The 18,968-nt window shown below is 39.2% G+C and overlaps 1 pseudogene; it reads left to right on the forward strand.

Moving 5' to 3' along the window:
* Positions 1-18,968, forward strand: part of LOC118842459 — a 43,063-nt pseudogene extending 24,095 nt beyond the window's left edge.

The following is an 18,968-nucleotide window of genomic DNA, read 5'->3' on the forward strand; positions in this document are numbered from 1 at the left end:
ATTACACATCTTACTAAGTACAGACACCTGGCAGAAACCATCTCTTGACAGGAGTTAGGATGGAAAATTGCCCTTCTCCCAGAAATTGCCCTCCTCAACACCAGGACATGGCAAGGCAAGGTTTTGTTGTTCTGTTTGAATATTTGTAACACTTTCCATGCTAGTATATATGGATGCAAAATGACTGTATCTAGGCTCTTGGATAATCATAGGATAACAGGAATCCTTTAGGGATTGCCCATTGCTTGGAGAATAAAGTGCAACCAAAGACTGGCATTTAAAACCTCCTATCAATGGTCTGCAACCTATCTTTTCAAGCTTCTCTTAAACTCTTCCCTTTTGTTTCTTTACATACTTGCTCTACTGGAATAGTATCCTCACTTATTCTTGTCCTGACCATTCCTATCTCTGTACCTTTGTCCATGACATCTACCATGCTTGAATGTATTCTGATCCTCTTTGTCCATAACCCTTACACAAAACCTCAACTCCCCAATACCAACACACATTTAGATATGTTAAAGTTCTTCCCTTCCTTCAAAATCAAATTAGAAGTCACTTCTGCCATGAAGCCTTTCTTAACTTTCCCGTCTATCCTGCAACCTTCAGGTGCAAGTGATGTTAGCCTTTTCATATTTCTGAAAGCATCTTAAGATAAGGGCAAACAGGAGATACAAATTATTCACATCATTCAAATCATGGTAATTTGTGTACATGACTTTCCTCCTTGTAGACTATAAGCTTCTTGAAAACAGGGTTTTTGACTAATCTTTATAATCTCAAGAGTGAGGGCAGTTTTGACATAGTAGGAACCTAATAAATGTCTATTTATTTGGAAAGATTTTCTGTTCATTCCATACTTTTGGTGTTTCTGTCCAGAGAAAAGAACCTTTTTTTCCCTTACTCATATTTATCAAAAATGAGATTGGGACTGCAAAAGCCCAACTGCATGGCCAAGGAAAGAGCTTTTAATCTATTCCATAAGCAACTGAATAAGGGGACTGAGGGACTTTGACACTGAGAAGACTTAAGTAGAATATGATATCTGTCTTCTAGATTGGAAAGGCTGTCATGTGGAAGAGACTTTAGAATACTTCTGTTTGGCCATATTGGGCAGAAGCAGGAACAATAGGTAGAGATTTCAAACAATCACATTTAGGTTTTATCTTAGGAAAACAAACAAATTCCTAACAGTTAGAGCTGACCAAATATGAAACAGGCTGCCCCAGAAGTCCTGAGTTCCTCCTGACTGAAGTTCTTCAAGAAAAGGCTAGATGTTCTTTGTCCTGTATGATGTTCTTTTCAATGTGGGTTGGACCAGATGACTATAGAGGTCCTTTTCAACTCTCAATTTTTGTGATGCTATGATTCTGTGACTTTCTGGAAGTGTCTTTATCCACTACAGAAGGGAAGGAAGTACAAAGAAATTTGATAGATATGATCTCAGCTTTTGCTTCCACCAAATCAAAGTGACTTCTCACTGCCACTTCTGTTCCTTCTCTATAGATGGTAGGAGAACAGTAGAACCTTTTCCCCAGACAATGAAGATATCCTCAGTTGTGGGGGTGATTAGTGTCTGCCAGAAAAATTTAACAACTTTAGGGAGTTCCTGATTTTCATAGGTGTGATCTCTGCATTACAAATACCTCTCTACCATCCTTCTTACAAGTTTTGGATAATTCTATGGATTTTCATCAAGAATCTCACAGGAGGAAGTGAGGACTAGACACCTAGAGAACTGAAAGAACTTTGGACCCAGGTAAGCTTCCAGTAGAGAAATATGGAGATCAAGGGTCAAAGGACAGAACCATCTAGGCCTTTGACATTAATTACCCAGTAGTCACTTCATCTAATAGTATCATTAACAGTTTCTGTAACACAGAAAGGACAGTGTTCTTAGATAAACTTGTGAACAAAGTTCTTTAATTTATAATCTTACTCCCATTCATGCCTCATCAATTCAACAAGCTCTATTACATAATTATTATATGGAGATATCAATGCCAGTCATGTAAGATAAAAAGATGAAAGGTCCTTGGCTCCTGTCCTCAAGGTGCTTGCATTCCAGTGCTATGAGATGTGGACAGGATGGGGACATATTAAAAGTGGACACAGGTAAATATAATACAAAGTGGGAAAGTGAGTGCCAATGGAGGCCACAGCATCCTCTAAGAATATTTGAAGTGGGGGAAAAATTGCAGCTGTGAATATGGTATTTGAGTTGAACCTTCTAATCTCTTCCCATATCAGTGGCTGCAAGTGCATCACAAGGCACTTGACTTTTTAAAGCAAGTTTTCTGAAGTGAAGTTTAAACTAGGTTATCTTTAAGACTCACTCATAGGATTATTATGTAAGTATTACGAGGTACTTGGGGGATAGTGTTTAATCCATTTAGCTTATCAATGTTTACATGAGTCTTTGTAGAGATGGCTTGAAGAGAGACATGTATAGATACCTCTAGCATTGCCTCCTCCCATCCTTTTCCCAAGAAGATGTAGATTCTTACCTAAAGGGGAAGCAACATGTTGGGACCAGTAGCTTCCCACTCTGATGTCCTCAGAGAGAAGAGGTGCTGGATAGAATTACATCTATCTATTCCCTTAAATATTGTTGTTGGGTAGCCATTTGCAACACTTTCAGAGATCTACTTATGTATTCTTCCGGGTCGTCCATGTCCATGTCATATCCACACTCAGTCCAGATGCAAACTTATAGAAGTTATTCCAGTGGTGCTGTGATAATGGGTCTAAACTTAACTTCTGGTGCCTTTTCTTGGAAAAAAAAATATAGCTGCTTTGGCTTGAATCTAAAAAGTAACAATTGATGCATCTTTGTGGATTATTCTAAGAGCATTATCACAAAAATGTGATGAAGTTGCTTATTGAGCTGGCCACGTCCTGAGGGGTGGAAGATGATCAGGATCAAATGTTCAAGGGAAATCATATCTGTTTCTCAGAGGATCAGACTGCTCCACATTTCACTCTGGAAGTACTCTGTGCTGGGTGAAAGATAAAGTGACTGAGGAAAAAAAGGTTCGAGCTTCCCAGCATATTGATTCATTAAGCAATGCATAGCAATTGTATAACAAAACAAGACCAGACCCTTCAGCTTTGGCACTTGACCTTGAATAAAGGGGAAGACAGACTTTTATGCATTGAAAACAACTAATCGAATAAGACCTATTAATAAAAAATTAAGTAATTTGATTTCTAATTGGAGGAAAGATTAGGGACTTTTCAATTTGATGGGAGGAAAACAAGTGCAATTCCCTGAAATCAGAAAGAGACATATGCTATTTCCCCCAACTGTCTGTATTCATGCAGAATAACATTGAAGCAATAACATATTGAACAGCATGGGAATTGTTTTCAGATAAGTCATATGGGTTTTTGGAGATATATAAACTGCCCTGAGGTCCTAGAACCATACAGTAAAACAGTCATTCAAAGAATCCACCAATCACCTTCTGAAAGAGATCTCAAAATGAAAATGCCAAGGAATGTAGTGCAAGACTAAAGAAGTATAAAGTCAAGGGGAAAATAAGGCCAACAGCCAGAAAGAAACAATTCAAATATCGAGGAACCACAGTCAAGATTACACAGGACCTAGCATCAATCTTCAAACCTGACTGGGTTTCTGATCAGCAAAACCTACTGCCTTAAAGTTGTCAAAGCAACAGGTAGAGGTGGCCCAGTGGCCCAGTCATGCCAGGGTAGGTTCAAACAATGCAATAAAGCTTTCTCTCAGTTCTCACACTTGAATAAAGTTTTCTCACAAGACAGAAATTGAACTAGAACCATAATTGAACAGAAAGGGAGCTGAACTAGCTACATAATTGAGTCACAGGTTGGATTCACTATAGTTCATTCAATTTTCTCAATTCCCTCAATTCCACCAGACCCATGAGAGTGGAGGGCAAGGATGGTGAACAATGTGTTGGAGAAAATGAAGCCAGAGTGGAGAGTGGATGGCCTGTACAAGAAAGATGCCCTGGAGAAGCTTCTGCCTCATGAGGTCTTTGAGGGAATAATTCTACTAATTCCATATTCATCACAAACCTCACTACATTCATTCTTATGAATTCCAGGAAATAGCAAGGAGAGATAAGGAGGTTTTTGTAAATAAAATAATGCAAAGAAATAGAAGGAAAAGATGGAATGGGGAAAACAAAAGATCTATTCAAGAAAATTAGAGCAATCAAGGGAATGTTTCATGCAAAAATTGACATGATAACAGACAAAAATGGTAGGGACTTAACAGAAGCAGAAGAGATTAAAAAGAGTTTGCAAGAACATAGAGAAGAATTATGCAAAAACGATCTTAACATTACCAATAACCACTATGGTGTTGTTACTGATCTAGACCCAGACATCCTGGAGAATGAAGTCAAGTGGGTCTTAGGAAGCATGGTTAACAATAAGCCCAATGCAGGTGATGGAATTCCATCTGAACTATTTAAAATCCTAAAAGGTGATGCTATTAAAATGCTGCACATGGTATATCACCAAATTTGGAAAACTCAAATGTGGCCCCTGGATTGCAAAAGATCAATTTATACCCCAGTCCTAAAAAGGTCAATGCCAAGGAATGTTCCAATCACTGAACAATTGCACTCATTTCACATGCAAGCAAAGCTATGCTTAAAATTCTGCAAGCTAGGCTTCAGCCATATGTGAACTGAGAATTACCAGAAGAGCAGGCAGGTTTTTAAAGAGTCAGAGGAGCTAGAAACCAAATTCCCAAAATTCACTGGATTATAGAGAAAGCAAGGGAGTTCCATAAAAACATCTACTTCTGCTTCATTGACTACACTAAAGCCTTTGACTGTGGATCACAACAAAATGTGGCAAGTCCTCAAAGAGATGGGAGTATCATGTCATTTTATTTGTCTCCTGAGAAACCTGTGTCAGGTCCAAGAAGCAACAATTAGAACCAAACATGGAACAAGTGACTGGTTTAAGAATGGAAATGGAATATGACAAGGCTATATATTGTCACATTATTTATTTAACTTATATGCAGAAAACATCATCTGAAATGCCAGACTGGATGAATGAAAAGCTGGAATTAAGGTTGCTGGGAGAAATATCAATAATCTCAGATATGAAGATGATACCACTCTCATGGCAGAAAGTAAAGAGGAATTAAGAAGCCACTTGAGGGAGAAAAAGGAGAGTGTAAAGGCTGGCTTGAAACTTAGCATAAAAAATATTAAGATCCTAGCAACTGATCCCCTCACTTCTGGCAAATAGAGGGAGAAAAAATGGGGTGGTGTAAGATTTTATATTCTTGGGCTCAAAGATCACAGCATACGGCAATTGAAGCCATGAAATTTTTAAAAAAATGCTTACTCCTTGGCGGAAAAGCTATGGCAAATCTGGATAGCATACTAAAAAGCAGAGAAATCACCTTGCCAACAAAGTTCCGCATAGTTGAAGCTATGGTTTTTTTTTTCCAGTAGCAATATATGGCTGTGAGAGTTGGACTATAAGAAGAACCGATTGCCACAGAATTGACACTTTTGAACAGTTGTGTCATGAAAGAAGGCTTTTGAGAGTACCTCTGAGAGCAAGGAGATACAATTAGTCAATACTTACAGAATTTAATTCAAGGTCTTAATGGACGGTCAAATGCTGAAGCTGAAGTTTAACTATTATGGCCATGTAATGAGTAGATGCAATTCATTGGAAAAGACACTGATTCAGGGAAAGATTGAAGGCAAAAGGAAAAGGGGACTACAGAGGATGAGATGCATAAATGGTATCATGGAAACAATGAACATGAATTTGGACAGACCTCAAGAGATAGTGGAGGAGAAAAGGATATGGTGTACTATAGTCCACTGGATCATGAATAGTTGGATGTAACTGAATGACTGAACAACAACAAAAGAAGAAAAACTAAAAATGAGAAGTTATGAGATTCAAATAAGAAAAATATGGACAACCTGATAATTCAAACAAGAAAACAGGCTATTGGTGGAAGGAAGGTCAACAGCAGAGATTGCAATAATTCACACAGTTTCATCGATATAAATAAATCGGGAGAACACAGAAAGCAACAAACCCTAAAAAGTCCCTGAGGCAACAAATATTTGGCTTACTTGCCACATACAGAGTTGTAAGAGCCACAGATGGACCCAAGATGGCAGAGTGGAGAAGCACTCAGCTAAGCTTTCTCAACTCCGTACAACTCTAAAATAATGCCTCAAATCACATTCTGGAGTGGCAGAACTAACAAAAAAAGTTGGGTGAAGCAATTAGCCAACCCAAGGCTGTGTAGGAAGTTGGCAGGAAAGGTTCTCACCAGGGTGGCAGACAAGCCTGGAGCGCAGCACAAGACATGCCCATTTTTGGCAGCATCATCTTCAGGGGTTCTCAGCCCACAGATGGTCAGGGAGTCTGACAACTAATTAGAAGGAGTTCACAAAGGACCTTTTGCTGTTGCTGGGTTCAGCCCCTGTGTTTTATTGCCCATACCTAGTTTGGAGTTACAGTTCCAGAGCCAAAAGCAGAGATAGCAGCAGCAGACACAAGAAAGAAGGGGACCTGGTTACAGTTCCAAGTAAGAGAGGAGTGCTTGTGGTCCCTGGGGTGGGGAGGGAGGGGAGGTTATAGGGACCCTGCTCTCAATTCCAAGACAGAGAGGAGCACTAGCTACTATGGCTGCGGGAGAGCAGTGAACCGGACTATAGTCCCTAAACCAGAAGGAGTGTTAGAACTGGTTGCAACAAGGAATGAAGGTGTTTTCCTGGATAAAGATCAGAGGACAAGTCAGGAGAGCAGTGACCACACCTCTCTTTGAATCGCAGGAACTTGGGAGCACCAAAAAACCTGCAAAATCCCAGAACTAATCCTGAAAATAGCAGGGTAGAAGTCCTGAGGCTTAAGATGGTGACCCTCCAATCCATGAGCTAAGCCCAACTTTAACATAAATTGAAAAGTCAAAAAGCTATTGAGGGACCCTACCCACAGCCCTGATCACTCAGCATGGTGTAACTCCAGGGAAGGATGGCAAAGGGAGCTGTGGCATGAGTAAGGGGATATTCAGTAAACCCCTCTGCCTTCTCTACTCTCCTCCACTAGAGAAATGAGTATATCTCAGTTGTGAGGATTACTAACAAGACCATCACAACCCATGTCTCTCTCTTAACCCATCTCATCTCAGATCAGATTAAGAAAACAGGATACTGGAGAATTGTAGGAAACTTGAATTTTGTTCTGTCCCACCTGGTGGGGGACCATAGCAGCCACAGCAGGGCCCCACTCTAGCATGGCCCCAGTGGCTCGGTTCCCCTGGGCCTCCTTCAGCCCACCCATCTAGGCAAGCCTAGGGTTATCACCCAGGCAAAGTGCATCCTGTCCATCCTGTCCCAGTGGCTGCAAGTGGCCCCAGCCCCAGCAGCACCTACAGATGCTGGGTGGGGGAGGGCCCAGCCCCACAGACAGTATTTGCTTTGCCCTGCCATCAAGAACTATCACCAATGGAAAGGTCCTGAAACCAGCTACCACAGCCCCTAGGAACTGCCCTCTGCCACAAAACCCAAAGCTCAGTCAATCAGTGTCTCCAAAATGGGCCTAACCCTTGCCAGGTCCCACCTAACTGAGGCATGGGAAGGTCCAGATGCCCCTGGCAGTGCCTTGCATGGCAGAACCAAGTGGGGGAGCTAGCCACCCTCTGCCCTTGGTGAGTTCACCTTTCTCTGTTCTGGTTGCAGAAACTTATTAGCTGTTTAATCTTAGGCAAATTATCCTATCTCTGTTTGCCCCAGTTTCTTGATCTGTAAAAAGGAAAAGAATAATGGTACTTACCTCCCAAGGTTGCTGTTATGAAACCAAAATGATATAATTACTATAAAGTGCTTACACAGTCCCTGGCATATACTAAGCACCATATTATTTCTTTAATTAAATGTAATTGTTCCATCCCTGACAATGCTAAAGTGGTTTTAAAATAACGAAGATACAACCAATGATTTTTTTTATATGATCATTTAGAATTGCAATTGATGTCATCTGAAATTTATTGTTTGTGTTATTACTGTATTTACAAATTGTATTGTATTTCTAAATCTATATTGTGACATTTGAGAGGCCATTGGAAACCAGAAATGTTAGACAAAACTTCCCTTTTAATTTGGATGCTGTTAGACATGAATTGGGCTTTTAAAAGTATGTGATAAAAAGGAGATATCTGAAAACTTTTAAATAACTGTCTCTCCTTCATATAAGACAATGTAAACTCTTGGTTATGTTTTATGACATAGACATTTCATTTCTTCAAATGAAAAAAGATGCATGAATCACATCTGCCTTAAAAAGTATGCTTTCCATATTTTATGACAACTCTTTCACTAACAAAAAAGCTCTCTAAGTTTTAGAGCATGTGACATCTATATTGACATGAAGGAAGTTCCTCATTTATCTCTTACAAGACTTCCCTCTACTGATGAAACCACAGGTCAAAAAGTGGGAGAGGGAGAACTTTTGAACAGTAAATGTTTCAAAGCACAAGTACAGTTGAACAATTGTTTGAGCTCTCCAATTTTAAGCTGAGAAATCCCAAATAAAATTATTTCAGTGGCAGTATTATATCTACTATACAATTCATATTTCCAAAGTATGCCTGGTAAAAGTCATCTGAAGTTTTCTAATATATAATCTTGTTCCATAACAGGACAATTATACAATCTAAATTAACTACTTTTTGTATTGGAGCTACTTTTTTAATAATGGTTGTAAAATATGAAAGTTATGTATGTATTTTAAATTTCATCCCCTTTTCTTGAAATGTGCAATAAAATAAGCACTGTTTATAGTTGCTTTAGGAAAATCAATCACCAAACATTAATTGAGCACCAGCAGTGTGCAAAATGCAATATTAGATATTGTGGAGGGATTAATAAGAAATGGAAACTCAGCTCTTCCCTTTAAATGAACTTAAATCTAGTTGGATATAGAAAACATAGAACACTTGAAACACATATAACATGTTTTGAATAATTTCCTGGGGCATTATGAGCTCCCATCAAATATTTTCAGTGTCCCAAGTCAATTATATTGTGTGTGTATCTACATACACACAGAGGCTATATGTATGTGTTGTCTTGAGATACACGCTGTACATCCATTTAGCAATTATTTAATAAGCACCTTCAATCTTTAAAGCACTGTGCTAGGTGCTGAAAAAGATACAGAGATAACTAAGGCAAAATCCTTGCCCTCATGGAACTTACAACCTGACATGTAAGTATGTCTTCCTTAAATTAGAAATTTATTTTCAAACCATAACTCAATTGTCATAGCAATTGCCTTTCAAAGCTCTTTATACAATCACTCCACTATTTAATGAGATTTAATGAGAACAATGGGCTTCCATAATAAAAGAAATGGAGTCAAAGAGAATTTCTTTGTTTCTTTATGTATTCTTATGGAGTGGTATTCTGCCAATGGATTACAGACTGTTAAAATGAGATAGAACGGTATTAGTCATATGGTATTATAGTGAAAGACACAGCAACTTTTCTACTTCCACTGTGAGCTTAGGGCTGCAGGGCATCAACATATTAGGACATTTAAATTATGGGCATTTATTCATTTATCAATGTTGTATTATCAACCAGTCAATACTAGACTTTGGTTGTCTGACCAGAATTTTGTAGAAAAACATTTCATTTTTAAAAACTTTTCTAATCTAACTTAGTTATGGTGTGCCTAGAACAGTGTTTTGTCCTAAGTTTAGAATTGGAGTTAGTTGGTATTTTAAAATTCAGATAAGTTTTTTCTCTACGTTATTTTTCCACAAGTTTAAGCAGTAATTCACATTAATACCTGAATATGAAACAAGGTATCATTTGTGTTGAATGTGTCCTTATTGAAAAATTTTGGTAAAACAATTTTAGGATTGGAATTTCTATCCGATGCTCCAGTTGGTGTCTGTGTTTATGTCTTTCTTTTTTCGGCAAGATATTGATTCACTTAAGTGCTTCCAAATAAAATATAAATCCATGTAAAAAAAGTATGCTTTCCAAGTGGAATTTTTATTAAAATAAAAGTAACAAAGATTACATTCATTTCAACTTCTCTCATCTCCTACATTCTGACCCTTCCATATCCCAGACCCTGGATTCACCATGCTTTCTTGTTCTATTTTAGTCCACTATTTTTCTTTACAGCATTTGGCTTTATTATTATAGCAAGTGCTTATACTCTCAGAATATTTTCGACAATTATTATAGGAACAGGAACCACCCATGATGTAACAATTGTAAGTATCAGAATCTTGTCCATACCCTATGGAAAGAAGAAAAGGAATATTTCAGAATCTTTGTTTATAGCCACATAGAAGTTATGTTGGATTCTCAATTATAGTTCAGAGAGTTTAGCCCTAAATATAAGATCTATTAACTGATTTAAAAAAAAACAAATCCTTCAACAAATGAAGTAGTATGGTGAAATGGACAGAACTCAGGTCTTGGAAATAGGAGAACTATATTCCAGTCCAGCATGATGACTCAATAGATATGTAACTTTTTGAGAATCACCTCATGTCTTTGAGCCTTTGTTTAATTATCTATAAAATGAGAATCCTTATATTTTCCCTAACCAATCTCACAAGATTCTTGTGAGAATCAAATTGGGATAGGAATTGGACCTGTTTCTTCATTGGTATAGCATAGGTCTTACTCTTTCCTACTCAGTGAACTCCTGTGGTTCCCTTTTACCTCTAGGATCAAATACACACTGTCCTGTTCCATACTTAAATCACCTAAGAACTAGGCCTCAAGGTGTTTTCCCAGGCTAATTACATAGTTCATCCTTTCATGCCCTCTATAGCTCAGTCAAACTAGCTTTCTCTTTGTTTCTCACAGAACAGGACACCATTTATCATTTCTGGTCCTTTGCACTGACTAGCGCCCCCCCCCCCATTTCTATAATGGACTCCTACCTTATTTTGATCTTTTAGAAGCCTGAATTTCCTTCAAGGATTGGCTCATGTACTATCTTGTAAATGCAACTTATGTTAACCCCTCAAGTTCCTAGTTTGTTCCCCAAACCCACTTACTATGGTTCTATTTTGCATTTTATGAATGGTTATATACGTCCATGTTGCCATTCACCATAGAGCATAAGCTTCTTCAAGGTAGAGATTGTTTCATAATTGTCTTTGAATTCTCAGTCCCTGGCATGAAGGAGGAACTTAAGAAATATTTCATAATTAATTGATGTGCATGGTACTAGGAACATATGATTGAAAAAAAGATACATTCCTTGTATTCAATGACAATGAAATCTGATAAGATAGACAAGTGATTATAATATCAAATATAATTATTTTATGTTTAAAATAAGCAAAGTGCTTTGGAATTCACATTAAAGGTGAAAATCACTTCCGTTTTGACTGGGAAAGATCAAAGAAGGAAAACTTATTGGTAAAGGTGGTATTTGAGTTGGGTCTTGAGGGATGAGGAGGATTTCCTTTGGTGGACATTAGAGTACATTTCAGGCTTAGGGGACAAAGTGAACAAAGGCACATAGGCATCCAGGAATAGGTTGTGCCTAGACATTCAGTTTGGTAATGGGAAGGGCCACAAGAGATAGTGGTCTATTGAGTTGTGCAGTAGAAACAACATTGGTCTTGAGTCACTGGATTCTAAAAGGATTAACAGGAAGTAATAAATATATGGAAGACACAAGAATTAAAAGAGATTAGGAAAGGTTCCCTGTGACTGACTCATAAAAAAAGCCAGAGAACTAAGGAGGTAAAAGTGAGGAGAGAGATTATTCCAGGCATGCAATAGCCAATAAAAATGTCTAGAGTACCAAGAGATTTAATGTCTCATTCTAGGAATAGCAAGGAGGCCAATGTCACTAGATTAAAGAATATGTGGGGGGGGTGTAAAAGAGAATAGGAGGACTTATAGCTGCTGGTGTGGGAGCTAGAGGGTTTGAAGGGCTTTGAACCCCAAACAGAGAATTTATTTTTAATCTTAGAGGTAGTAGGGATTGAATAGGGAGATAAGTAACATGGTTTGTACCGTGCTTTAGGAAAATCCCTCTGGTATCTGAATGGAGGATATACTGGAGTAGAGAGAGACTTGTGGCATCTGGTAGATCAAATAGCAAGGCTATTGCAAAAGCCTAAGCATGAGGAGAGTTGGGCTTGCACCAGGGTGGTAGCAGTAACAGAGGAGAGAAAGAGGTGCATTCAGGAGATTTTGCAAAGATGAAATCAATAGGCCTTGGCAACAGATTGGGTATAGGAGATGAGGGAGGAGTGGAAGATTATGCCTGTAATTTGTGAGCTGAGGAGACTTGAAGGATGGTACTACTTAAAACAAACACTGGTAGTACAAAGGTAACAAGATTATACCTTGAAAGTAAAAAGGAAATTTGGAAGAAAGATGTTTTGGAGAGAAAGATAATGAATTCGGTTTCAGACATTTTTAGTTTAAGATATCTAGTGGACATTCAGTTCAAGATGTCTAATAGGCAGCTAGGGAGATGAAACTGGAGGTCAGCAGAGAAGTTAGGACTGCATAAAGTAGATTTGAGAATTATCAGCTTAGAGAAAATTATTGGATCCATGATAACTAATGAGATCTTTAAGTAAAATATAGATCATCCTTTGCATTAAGAGGGGGCCAGTGGGTCCTGTCCTAAGTCCTTCCTTCTTGTTCCTAATGATGGGCCAGGAAAACAGGGGAGGCACTCAGCTCTACCACTTGGTACTTTCAGAGCAAATAGCGAGCATCAAACATCTTCCCAGAAATCCTGGACTCCACAAATGGAGATGAGAAGCTGAGATGATGCTCAGCGTTGGGATAAGTGCATCCCTCACTAGCCATATCTGAGTCACAAACACCCTCTGGAGCCCAAGCTGAAACTGTGAGAATGTTTGCCTAGTAATCACATATCACTTTTCTCTAGTTCTCTGTTTTAATCACATCCTCTGTTGATCTTTACCATAGCAATGGGAATTAAACAGCACAGTAAGAAAGTGAAGTCCAAAGTGGTTCATTAACTCACCTAAGGTCCCCCATTTAGTTGGTATGACCTACTTATTTGGAGCACTAATATGTGGAATGGCCTGGATTCAAACCTTGTCTGCTGACTCCCAAGACAATACTTTAGCCACTCCATCAGATTGTTTCTGGATAGATACACCGTGAAATGCCCCCCGGCCCTCCTCTCTACCAAGATAGAATATAATTGAAAAAATTTTCAGAAAGCCTTCTTCCTCACTTAGGTTCAAATCCCACACCCAATACTTACTGCCTGTGTGACCTTGGGCAAGGCAGTAAACTTCTGCTGACCTCAGTATTATCATTTATAAATGAGAAAATTTATAAATGAAGGCAAGGATCTCTAAATTCTCTTTCAAATTTGATCTTGATATAAGGCTAGAATCATTTTGGAGATTTCCCATTCATCCCAATCCTAGTATCCCATATTATTTCAGAGTTCTTAAAGTGTATAACAATCTCTCTATTCCACATGGTCCCTTCTTCTCCCAGTCCTTCTTCCTTCTGGCCACAAATGCAGCATTTATCCACCTAAATTAAAAGCTGCTCCACCAATGAACTCCTTAGCCTAAGTGAGCCTCCTTGCTATTCCTGGAATGAGCCATTCAATCCCTTGGTACTCTAGACATTTTCATCGGCTATTGCATGCCTGGAATAAGGGAGATCACAGGCCTAGTCCTAGAGCCAACTAGTCCGGGAAATCTGTTGAAGTCCCAGACAGTTCCCACGATCCATTTCCACAATCCCACCTGTTAATCAGTCTGCACCCTACCTGTGCCAACAAAGGAAATCCCAAAAAGCACCATAAACACCAGATGGAGGATCCTCATGGTGACTGATTGGCTGGAACCTAGCAATTATAAGAGAGATGAGGGGAGTCTGCTTCAGTAAAGGCCTGGAGTAGACAGGACAAGGGCTGCCAGACCAGGCCAGATCATGCTTAGTTTACCTTAGCTCAGTTCAGTTCTGCTCCTAAAGATCTGAGGCTGACTAAGAGAAGTTTCCCAAGAACCTAGAGTGCCCCAGTATTTATAGGACTAGAAGATTGCTCAATGGTACATGAATATTTGAAATGCAAATTTTGTAATCCACCATGAAATCCTAAATAATCCCACATGTTATTTAAGCAAACGTGAGGCCAAGTTACATGGGCTCCTTTCCCTCCTTCCGGCTCCAAGTGGATCAGGAGGAATAAACCAAATGTTTTGGCCAAGGCAGTTTCTCACAGGCAGAATTTCCCCTGCTGGAGATATTGAGGGATTTCTCATACAAGGTTCCTAGAAAACCCTGAAAGAATTTCACTTTTTTGCAAGACTGGAGGTCAAATATTTTGAAAGTCTGATTGAAAAGAAAACTGTATGTTGATTCTAAGCTAGTTTAGGGAGCCACATCATAGAAAGTGACTCCTCTAATAAGGCATTGGTCTTGCTTTAAATGGAATTTACTCCCTGATATCCAGTACCTCTCCAGTAAGTAACATTCTGTGGCAATTTAGGGTTGATGAGTAGCACATTTCACTAGAGAGGGAAGGGTAGTGAAAGGGGGAACCCCTTCTGAGATTTTGTAGAAATAATTGGCACGCATGTTGCAGGATTTGTTATCAGAATGAGAAAAGCCTCCCTTTTCAATGGCTGGAAAGAAGAGGAGGTAAAAATACTTTTAGAATTGTTGAAGAAGCCTATTTTATCTAAGATACCAAGGTTGATGTAATCAGTTAGAGAAAGCTGCTGGCAGATCAGCTAGGTGGCACAGTGAGTAGAACACTGGCCCTGGAGTCAGGAGGACCTGAGTTCAAATACAGCCTCAGACACTTGACATACTTACTAGCTGTGTGAGCTTCGGCAAATCATTTAACCCCAATTGCCCTGCCTTTCCCCCTCAAAAAAAAGAAAGCCACCAGTATCTCTAATCCAAAGTCAACAGCCCTGTTTTTAGAGTAGTGAACCATCTGCTTTAGAAGGTCTTTGTGTAGTTTGTTATATTTTACTTTTTCTTGAACGGTAAATGTCTCCTCATATATTCTGTACATGTAAGAAATTATTGATTTAGAGGAGCAGGTGCATTCTATGCTTTCCTTAAGTAGAAGATTGGGTCTGTGACAGTCTTCCTGGATCATTTTTGTTCTTTCCTAGATCAGGATCCTCTGTACTAAGAAACACTTACCTTCAGTCATCAGTCAATAAGCATTCAAGCACTTATTCTGTGCCCCAGGAACTGTCCTAAGCTGTAGAGATCTCACCTCCAAAAGTCCCTCCTGTAGATCAAAGTGCCTTCTCACAATCACCATCAGTTTAGGAATCACTTTGTTTTTGCCTGTTCTCCTTGATAGATTTTCTGTTTCCTCTTATTCACCACACTATTTCCAAAGTATAAGAATGTTCATTTAAGGGAGGTAGCTTGGAAAGAGCATCATTGGGAGCTCTGTTTTCTGATTTCTGATCTCTGCCTCAAACTATGTCTGTGACATTTGGCACAGCAGCTGTCTTGCATTTTCCTTCTGCTGTAAAATGAAAGTATAGTGCCAAGATTTACTTTATATTCAGGGTGTGTGCTGTTACCAGCACTCCAGGAAAAATAATATACACATGAAATGCTTTCAAGTTTAATCTCTACTCTGAACATTTTCTCTACCACTTTCTTATGTATAGACAATTGACAAAATAATAAATCAAGCCCAGATTTTTAGTATTTGCTGATTTCTGAATTGTAAATACTCATAGTGAAATTTTAACAATCTCTTCTCAAGAGACCTAGGAGCTGGCTGAGTGGTGAGGGTCTACACTAGGGTGGTATTTGTGTCAGATGAGAGAAGGTAACATACAAAAGGGATTTTATAAAGATAGAAACTATAGGAAATGGCAACTGATTTCATTTGGGGTAGTTAGGGAGAGTGAGGAGTTGATGATGACTACGAGGATAGTGGTATCCTCAATAGTAATGGAAAAGTAGAAAGAAAAGGACTTGGGAGGAAAATAATTGTTCAGTTTTGAACTTGAGATTTTTGTGAGACATATAAAGTTGGGGATGTATGAGGAGACGTGAGACTGGAGATCAGGAAAGAAGTTAAGGGTTGAACAAATAAATATGAGGTATCATCTGTGTAGAGATAATATTTAAATCCATGGCAGATGATGAGATCACCAAGGGAAATGATATAGAGGGGTAAGAAGGCCCAGGAGAGAATTTTGGAATATACCCAAGGTAAATAGGCATGACTTGGATGAAGTTGTAGCTAAGAAACTAAGAAAAAACAGTCAGACAGATAAAAATATAGATAGGAGTCATCGATAAAAATATTATATAGCACAGCGTCAAGCAGAGATCACTGGAGTTCTCTACCTGAGACCTCCTACTACTGACATAGAACCATTAACAGTTATTCTTTGAATCTGGCCATCCAACCACTTCTAGATTCTTCTAATTATATTATCACATACTGAAGGGTATGCTGGAGCCAGCTCAAACTGGCTGGACAGAGGTGATTGTTAAAATTTTAGTGTGATATTTATATCTCAGAAATTAACAAATGTTACATATCAGAGCTTCATTTATTGTTTTGTTAATTGTCTAGACTTAAGAAAGGGATGTAGAAAATGTTAATCATGCAGATCAAACTTAAAAAATCTGTCATGCTATTGCAACAATTTGGCTGGCAGCTGCTGCATGGGTGAAAGACCAATGCAAGCCCGACAAAAAGAATGCTGCCAGCACATGTTCTTTTGATCTGCTTTACTAAGGAAAGTAACTTCAGGGGATTAACAATCTTATTTCAATCCAACATACAAATATCATCCACTTAGTTCAGGGGAAAAAGCCAGCACCCTGAACTTCAGAGCAAATACAAACAAATTATAAACATAGATTATAAACAGACCAAATACAATTCATAGTTGCCAAGATACCACCAACATCTGGGTGAGCCAGGAGGCTTTTAGAGTGGCTGCCCAGAATCCCTCACCAACACACCTCCAGGAGTGAGAACCTCAAGGGAGAATGCCAACCTCTGGGTTTATATATCTTGCTCAGGGTCAAAGGTGAGTCACACATGCAACCCATCCATGTAACCTAAAATCATCACAAAAATGCAACTTTAACCCATGTGCTCTGAAAGCCTCTGATGTCACAAGCATGTCACTCAAACCCACGTAAAATAGGCTTTCCGTTAAGTCAAGGAGGTCATCAAGGACTTCTAATTTAACCAAGGAAACAAAGGCCAAACTCTTCAAGGGCACTTGATTGAATAAGTGCTAAAAGCCCATCTTAATTGCCAATACATATGCCTACATTGTTGGGTTGTTTTGTTTTGTTTTGTTTTTTAGAAGAGTCAGTTGTTAAGCATTTACCAACATATTGCTTTATAAAGCCCATACCTCTCTATTTTTCCCACAAGAATGGTATAAAATATTTGATCAAAAGCTTCACTAAAATCTATGCAAACTGCATTCAGATTACTTCTCTCATCTATTAGTTTAATAATTCTATCAAAAAGCAAAGGAGGGTTTTTTCAGAACTGATTTGCCTCCAGAACACAGGTGTTGTGAAAACCATTGCTAAACTTCCACAAAAGTGGGCAAGGAAAAGACTCACATTAACATCGTCATCATTGGACATGGAGACTCTGGCAAGTCCACCACTACTAGCCAGCTCGCCCACAAATGTGGTGGAATTGGTAAGAGAATCATTAAGAAGTTCAAGAAGGAGGCTGCTGAGATGGGAAAAGTTCCTTCAAATACACCTGTCTTGGATAAACTGAAGGCTGAACGTGAGCATAGTATCACTATTGATATCTCCCTGTGGGAATTTGAGACCAGCAAGTACTATACGACCTTTATTGATGCTCCAGGACACAGAGACTTTGTCAGGAACATGATTACAGGCACATCTCAGGCTGACTGTGCTGTCCTGATTGTTGCTGCTGGTGTTGGTGAATTTGAAGCTGGTATCTCAAAGAATGGGCAGACCCCTGAGCATTCCCTTCTGGCCTACATACTAGGTACAAAACAACTGATTGTTGGTGTAAACAAAATGGATTCTATTCAGCCCTGCTACAGCCAGAAGAGATATGAGGAAATTGTCAAGGAAATTGTCAAGGAAGTCAGTACCTATATTGGGAAACTTGGCTACAGCCCTGACACAGTAGCTTTTGTGCCAATTTCAGACTGGAATGGTGACAACATCCTGGAGCCAAGCTCTAATAGCCCTTGGTTCAAGCGATGGAAAGTCACTTGTAAGGATGGCAGTGCTAATGGAACTACACAGCTTGAAGTTTTGGATTGCATCCTGCCACCAACTCATCCAACTCACAATCCCCTTTGTCAAGCACTCCAAGATGTCCAGGATTGGCAGTATTGGTATTGTACCTGTTGGCTGAGTGGAAACCGGTGTTCTAAAACCAGGCACGGTGGTCACCTTTGCCCCAGTCAATTTTACAACTGAAGTAAGGCCTGTTGAAATGCACCATGAACCTTTGAGTGAGGCTCTGCCAGGGGATAATGTTGGTTTCAATGTCAAGAATGTGTCTGTCAAAGATGTCCACCGTGGTAAAGTGGCTGGCGATAGCAAGAATGACCCTCCTATGGAAGCAGCTGGTTTCACTGCACAGGTTATTATCCTGACCATCCAAGCCAAATCAATGTACCAGTTCTGAATTGTCACACTGCTCATGCTGCTTGCAACTTTGCTGAACTGAAGGAGAAGATTAATCATCATTCTTATAAGAAGCTGGAAGATGGCCCTAAATTCCTGAAATCTGGTGATGCTGCCATCAGTGACATGGTTCCAGGCAAACCCAGGTGTGTGGAGAGCTTCTCTGATTATCCTCCTCTGGGTCATTTTGCTGTGCGTGATATGAGGCAGACTGTTGCAGTTGGTGCCATCAAAGCAGTTGATAAGAAGGCTGCTGGAGCTGGCAAGGTCACAGAGTCTGCCCAGAAGGCTAAATGA

This window comes from Trichosurus vulpecula, chromosome 3 (genome assembly GCF_011100635.1).
Source record: "Trichosurus vulpecula isolate mTriVul1 chromosome 3, mTriVul1.pri, whole genome shotgun sequence".
Taxonomy (NCBI): domain Eukaryota; kingdom Metazoa; phylum Chordata; class Mammalia; order Diprotodontia; family Phalangeridae; genus Trichosurus; species Trichosurus vulpecula.